This window comes from Eufriesea mexicana, unplaced genomic scaffold, assembly GCF_001483705.2.
Source record: "Eufriesea mexicana isolate 0111107269 unplaced genomic scaffold, ASM148370v2 scaffold47447484, whole genome shotgun sequence".
In the NCBI taxonomy this organism is placed as follows: Eukaryota; Metazoa; Arthropoda; class Insecta; order Hymenoptera; family Apidae; genus Eufriesea; species Eufriesea mexicana.
Genome location: NW_016907864.1, coordinates 1,119,113 through 1,126,982, shown reverse-complemented (window position 1 = coordinate 1,126,982; position 7,870 = coordinate 1,119,113). Strand labels below are relative to the sequence as shown.

The 7,870-nt window shown below is 46.5% G+C and overlaps 1 long non-coding RNA gene across 1 annotated transcript in view; it reads right to left on the bottom strand.

Moving 5' to 3' along the window:
• LOC108552617 (uncharacterized) overlaps positions 1–7,870 on the bottom strand; it is a 183,693-nt gene that overhangs the window by 67,654 nt on the left and 108,169 nt on the right. Inside the window, exon 3 of the long non-coding RNA XR_001890564.1 lies at positions 4,446–5,277. This is a non-coding gene — a long non-coding RNA (uncharacterized LOC108552617). The remainder of the gene's footprint in view (positions 1–4,445; positions 5,278–7,870) is intronic.

Sequence of the window (7,870 nt, the reverse complement as noted above, 5' to 3'; positions counted from 1 at the left end):
TGCATCACGCATCTCAGAAGACTCAAGCCTCCGCGCATTTGTACCGTAAGGAAATAAAACATAATCAAAGTTAAAAGTTCAATCTCTATAAATCCGATCTTTACCACAAGTGTAAAAGCTTAATCACTCGGTGGTCGATTGTGCTTTATTCCGTTGGATATAATATTCACACGTCGTTCTCGTCTCTCGTGTAAAACTTCGCGGTTCGCTCCTCGAGCTGCCCTTTAAAAAGTGGGCCTCTTTTGTTAATCCACCTCTTCGTCTCGAGACACCAGTTAACATTGTTACGTACTCGTCACTCGCGCCGCCTTATCGGTAACCAGACCTCGCATATTCCTATACGCTCTTACTCGTTTAGAAGATTCATCGTTTCCGCGCGCTGGTCCTGACGCGGCAGCGCGTGGACACGAGTCATGACGCGTCGCAAGAACACCAGGAAATCTCTGTCGCGGAGATTTAGTTGGGTCGGAGCAATCGGAGGCGCTGGCAGGCGAGCAATCGGCGAGATTGCGGCGGTTTTTCCGAGTCGTCGATACGCGTGGATGCGCGTGCAGCTTCCGCGAGCGGGCAAGGCCCTCTTTTTCTCCCTTCCACGGCCAGGAGGATCCGGCTTACATTTTCATGCAGCGATCTCCTACGGCGGCTACGACGGCCACCGGGATCGCCGTGGTTGGTCTTGGCCGGGGAAAAAAAAAGCCTTAGTGGAAATTGCTGTTATGGCCGCGCCACTGAAAGCTGGCTGGACAGAAAGGGAGGACGGCACGTCGACGAGGTAAGAGACGGGTGGAAGAAGCGGAGAAGTAGGAGAGGAAGAGGGAGCGGAAGGGAGAGGAAGGGAGAATGGTTAAGCGATCAGCATCTTCCCTTGCAGCGCGCGGACCGCATAAAACACCACCCCTGACCATTATCCCTGCCCACGGGATCCGCTGTACCGTTGGCACGGTGACGTTGCCTGTGCAACGTCGAAAATGAAAGTCCTACGATTCGACGAACCGATCAATTTCAATGGTACGCGACCGTTAAGGGAAACGCTTCGACGCGACTCTCCGAACGTTGTACTTTGCCACGGACATTGTACGTATTACCGCGCTGAAACACTAATATTAGGCGTCCGTGAGCACCACGTCCGGTCATTACGTCTTTTCGCGGGAAACAATGCGAGTTAAGAGCCGCTCGGAAGTGTAGATCCGAGAGATCCGACGCAGGGCTACGAGCCGGGAACGCGCCTTTTTCTCTTCCTCCCTGTGCCTGAGAACTGGCAATAGGGGTGTGGATAAAAATTGGGGACACTTGTCCGGGGTCTCGCACACCCGCCAGGTCAAGCGAGTTTACGCGCAAAGCCTGTACCTTCTTTACGCTTTCGCTTCGATGCCTCGCTGTTCTCCACGTGTAGCGCGTTTAATGGTTCTGGTTGCTAGATAGGTGTTTACTTTGGGTTTCGTTGCGTGTCGCGTGATGGAGGAGACACCTCGATGGGGTTGGTAGAAGCCAGATTTTTGGCGAATTACCTAGCTAGTTGTGGAGATTGTCGTTTGTGGTGAGATTTGGATTTGGCTATTCGATAATACGACTAATTTACAGGGAATATTATGATTAATCTTCTCAACTTGTCAGTCTATCGATCTACTCGCCGTCTATTCCAAGATTGTTTAAAATAAATCGCTTAAAACTGTGAAGAAACACGAATATTTATTCAACTGTAAATCGGTAACGTCCTGTGCTTGGCCATCGACGAATCATGCATGGAAGTATGAGTGTGTATGTGTGTGTGGATGAACGTGAACAACATCTAATAGTGCCCTTTATCTTTAGTTCTGAATAACATCTATTGTGAGAAACATCGTGTGTATCAATGTAAGTAAAATAGATATCCAGTAAAACTGTTGTGGTTTGTAAGTAAAATCTACATAAAATCCTATCAATAATAACAATCATCCTTATATATCGTGCTCCGGTTCACCCCTTGCACTCGTCAAAGTATTTCATGTATATCAATATATTAAACGATATATTAAAATTCCAAACTCTGTTGTTCGTTTCTTTCTCCGGTCCAACAAGGTTGAATTAGCGAAACTCATTTGCGATGATATAAATATAATATGTACGAGTGCAGTCTAGTGTGAATGATGTTTGAAAAAATGTTTAGAAGAATTTGCCAGAATAAAACAATTATATGAGAATCGTCAAAGAGGAAACACGAGTATGTAAGGGTTAATAAGAGTGAGAGAGGGGGAGAAGAATTTTCAATTTTAGAAAGTGTCAATCAATTTTCTTTGTTGAAAATAGTTTATTGCGAGATGTTTTCGTTACTTAAATACTTTTATCTAAATGTACTGTTAGACAGATTGTTCTAATCGCGACATCTTTATTTTTGTTTTATAACTAATTACTTCAACGGCATGACGTTACTTTTCTGCCCTTATATATTGTGCTTTGGTTCACCTCTCGCTCTTTCTCTGTATACATCGCCAAAGTATTTCATGTATCTCAATAAATTAAACCTAAAATTCCCAACTTAGCTGTTCTTTTCTTTTCCTGATCAAATATATGCTAATGTGTGAACTGTTAAGAAAGGTACAAGATATTGGTGTCCATTTCTATCCATAGTGGGAAAGAAAATTGGAAAAGAATTGGGGATACGAGTCAATTATAAATTATACAATTAATTAAATCTACAATTAATTAAACCTAAAATTAATTAAACCTAAAATTCCCAACTCTGCTGTCTTTTTCTTTTCTTGGTCCAATATACACTAATGTGTGAACTGTTAAGAAAGGTATAAGATATTGGTGTCCATTTCTATCCACAGTGGGAAAGAAAACTGGAAAAGAATTGGGGATACGAGTCAATCATAAATTACGCAAATTAATTCAATCAAGCTCGAATTCTTTCATCTTATCAAATTATTCGAGGAAAGATCGTCTAATTCATTTTCCTCGAGAGGAAAAACCGAGGATATCGAAAAGTAATCATGCTCGTGCTTTAATCCATAACGCAACTAACCCTGCTTAGTAAAATCTGTTGTTTCAAATTTTCCTAGCTCACCTTCCGCGAACAATGAAAACGGAAACGTTGAAAAATAGTCGCACCCACGCTGCAAACACGGCTAATTAAAAATTCGAATCCGAATTATTGGAGGAAAATTTTTCTGGGTCATCTTGCAGGAACAATTAATAGGAGCACGCTGAAAAGTAGCCGCGTAAAAATACACCCCGAAGAAGGAACTGCGGGGAGAAGGGAAGGGAAATTTCATTTTCCACCTACCCCGGCGTGGAAGATCGAGCCCGAAGAAAGTGTCTCCTTGATTTCGAGCGAAAGAGGGTCGCGGTACGTGTAAGCTTAACGCGGTTTTCGGGTCGGCATTTAGAAGTCTCGTGGCGACGCATCTCGGACGTAAACGGCAGGAAAACTCGTTATACTAATCCGGCTTCCTAATTGTGAGCGGAAGGACCGGGTCTGCCCCCTTTTGAGGGCCGTTTCCGCGGCCTTTTGTGGTAATGTCTTTTGACTCTTACCGCACGCTCGGACCACCCCGCTGTGAATACATTTCTGCCCCTTTGAGAACGCCAGGTTACGTGACGCGCTTAGATATTTTCTTTCCGTTGATCCTAATTATTCCGGTCACCAACGAGGCTGCCACGAGCGAACCTGCAACCCCTTCTTCCTCCCTCCTTTTTTCTCCCCTTTGCCATCGAGTCCATCCGGGGGACGGGGTTGCCGCGACCACGTAATCGAAATTTATCACGCCGCGGCCGGTCCTCGGCTAAATCTTAACAAAGAACCGCTCGAGGAAGCTTCCATTCTTGTCCGCCGGAATATCAACGACGAACGGAATCAAGTGGTGCCGGGACCACCCGGATGGATCGCCGGATGAATCGTCGGATGGATCGTCGGATGAATTTAAGTGCAATGTTATCTATTAACCTTTTGGCTACAGAAGAGTAGAAATTCAAAGATCCTTTGCTAAAAAACTGACGATACTTCTTTGAGCATAATAGAATTGTAGAATTATTTGATTTCGATACCTCGCACACTGTTACGTTGCATTAAATTTGATATATTAATTAATATCGACTAGGAGTTACAGACTATCTTACAATGTCGCCATAGCGATGACAACAGAGTGCAAAGGATTAAACAAATTCACGCGAGGGACTTATGCTACACGAGCCACGATAAATGGTACAATACTCAGTGTGGAAAATTCTATTTCAATATACGAAACGTACGATCGAAAATGGATCCCGGTGCTATAAGCCGTACCAAATTCCATACCGGAAACCACGTGTTATGTATCTTATCGCGGACACGAAACGATCGTCGATGCACTCGATTATCGATACCACGGAAAAGTAATATTTCAACAGAGACGTGCTCGAAACGTCCTCCGGTTGAAAGGATTAATATCGATAACGGCATGCCTAGTAACAGAATCTCCACTTACCATTTCCAGGGCAGCCACTCGGACGCATCCAATCTCTTACGCAACGCGTTCCACGGCTCCTCCAGCGTCGAATTGTTCTCGTTCCCGACGAAACGACGTGTCCGATGGAATCCAGGCGGATTATCCTCTTCCTCTTGTCCGACTTTGTACGCGTGAACGCTCGATGCCTGACGCGGCCAGCACGGACTCGCGTCTCGCCGGTTGTTAGCCGGGTCTAAGCGAACGATCCTCGTGATTAAGACGAGGAATTAGGAAGCGAGGGACGTGGCTGGCAGCGAGCTATTTCTTTTTTCCCGAACACCGCTGCCATCACGGAAGCACCTGCTGGTTTACGGATAGCAGAGCCCTCGTTTGTAAATCCAAGCGTCAGGGTCATGGGCGTTACGGTTAGCCCCTACAGTCCGAACCAAAGATTCCGTCGCGCACGGACACTCCACTGCTTCCCCCACTACGCCACGTATCACTGCACTCCACGCGAACATCACTAGCAACGACGGTTTTACGAACGACGCGATTGGGGAATTAATTTTTAGCGCGTTATAGTCTTTCGCGTTCTCGTCGTTGTTCGCAGCTCGCGATCCACGCACATACTAACCTCGGAACGCTTCGCGTTTCTTTGTCTAATGTTTACTTTCCACTTTCCTCGAGCGTAGGCTCCGTCGGTGTCCACGCTGGTGTATTATCACTCGACATAACGGCCGCATTCCGCACCGGTGTTTCCTTTTCGCTCTATGTTTACACTAAGGTCTTCGAGGCCAAGCTCCGTGTCCGTTATTGAGGACGTCTGCACTCGTATACGGAGATACTCTGTCGTGTTCGCTACGTTCCGAGCCTGAAAAATATATTACACGTACATTAGTAAAATTATGAAATTATTGAACGACATACGCGACGTTTACGGTACGTTTACCGTAGATACGGGCCGTGGTGGCGCTAGTGAGTTAAGCGCACCGTCTTAAGCGGCGGTAGACGAATCAACGTTATATTGGAACTTGTTTGTACATATTTGTAGACACGATAGAGATGAAATAAATTTCTCATCGAAGCAACCTACAAAGTGGAGAATCTCCGAGCAAGGCTGTAGTCGCATTCTAAACGAGCGAAGGCAAGGAAAGACGACGGTGGCGAGGATCAGACAAAGAGAGGAAGACCTTAGGAGCCAAGTTATTACCAGCTTGTTAGGCCACCAGGAGGCAGCTGCTCTCCATTTAAGTTGGAACAATTAAATTGTCTGGTCCCGATGATCCGACCACCTTCGTCATACCTACTCATCGTCTCGCTGAGTCCCGTAATAAGATGACCGATTGACTGGCTCACGAAATGCATTATTTCCTGCATTTAGCGGGCAGCCGTGCAGCGTGCTGCTTGTTCACTGCAATTAGCCGGTCGATCCCGATCCGATAGTATCGCCTTCGGGCCCGGGAACGTAGATTATTTCTGGTGACGTTTCCAACGAGCCACGTCGTGTTCCAGTCCAATAGACAGTGGCTGGGCCGCTTTGTCGTTCGTTGTTCCGTTGAAACGTTCCTAAACTACCCCGAGGCTCGTTAACGAGCGTCTTAATCAATTTCTACACGTCGATCCTGAAACTGTCGGCTTTTCCCGTCACTGACAGTTACGTGTCGCTGTCGACGACGAACCAAAATGGACGAGAAACACGGCGCGGATGACGCTCGTAAACGGTTCGAAGGTTACAGAAACGCGGCTGGTTATCGAGTTTTAATTACGTAATGGCACGATAGACGTGGAACATTGGCCCCGTGGATCGAGCAACGGTAATAAATCAATGGAGCCGAGATAAGCGAAGATAAAGGTGATTCTTCCCGGCCACTCTGCGCCGGGACTAATGCTCAGCCGAAACCATGGCAGAGGCTCTCTCCCCTCGGAGTCGCGCTCTAAATCTCTCACTTACCACGCATCATTCTCCCCGAGAAGTCTCGTCCCTCGTTCGTGTACACGTAAACACACTCACCGCCGCCACTTAGGCCAGTTCGACATGTGTACGTACTTAAGGAATCCTAAACATCGTGATCGCGCCTCGTTCTAAAGCGTGCTCACCCTCGGTGCTCTTAAATTTCCTTACACGCCTGGTTCACGTGGCCATCGGCCGCCATAATAACTCCCCGGCAGCCGAAATTATCAGGATCATCGGTAGCGAACGGAAACGATCGAGGGATGAATAATGAAACGATCCAGCCCGATGAATGAATCACAAATTTCAGGATTACGCGCGCGAGGGCTTTCGGATCGATCCGAAAGCCGCGATAGAAACGCCGGTATTTGTCGAAAGCGGTGTTAACGCCGCGATTACGCTTCCTCCCGCCAATTACCAGACTTCTCGACGGATGCTATATCGCGATAATAATCGGCTATCCATTCCATATATCCGAGCCTCTCCGTGTTATTCAATTGCCGGATCGTGTAGTCGCGCCACACGAGCCGGCCATTTTCGTGGACTGCTTTGCACGCGTTGCTTGGAAAATTGCCACTCCGTCTGCTTCATTGTTGCGATTGGCTCGATGATTTGATTGCACTAAATTGGTCACCGTGTCAGTAGCCTGTCAATTATTGAAAATTTTAACGAGACCCAACCCCTGCGGCTGCCAGGTGTCCTAACTCTTTCAACTGAACGATACGTCTAGGATGGACTGTTTTTTGATAAATTCTAAAAAATATTCGCAATTACATTACAATTATATTATATTGCGAGCAGTGAAGGATGCTGACAAAGGAGATAGTATTAACCCTTTCGCTATGGTGGGCGTCGCCGTGACGTTTCTCCCATAAAACGAAGCTACGTATTGAAAATAATAACATTACGATAGTGCAATCTTTAGCATTGGAAGTGTGCGAAATATAAGACGATTTTGCACAAGTGACCCCCACTGCAGTCAACAGTAACGGTGTTAAGTAAGGGTGCAAGGGTGCAGAATGTGTGTAGTCGAGACACAGAGAATAAAGAACCGTGTGCTTGAGATTCAAAGTTGAGAGGAACCTAGTGTAATATTTTAGTTAAATAAATCTGTTTGTCATTAAAAAGAAGTCGTTGTTTATTAGACACACAGATCCCTGTCTGCATAGAATTAATCCAGCAGTAATGCTACAATTATACAGATAAAATTCGCCAGGCTAGGGATCTACCAGGAACTCTGGAAACTCAGATGACACTAGCAATGCTGAAACTCGCGACCGCTTCAGGGACGGTCGAAAAGTCCGGCATAGTTGTGCCGGAACGGCAACATTGATTCGTCCATTATTCATTCGCTGGCATTTTCGATGATGGATCGCCGATGGCGTCGCGCTCGAATGACACACTTGGTGCGTATCAACCGGTCGACGTGTGCAGCGTCGGCTCGCGTCTCGGTTCTTTGCTGCTCTCTTTTCCACCTGGCTCCCTCGCCCCGTCCCCTGTGCCCCTCTTTCCC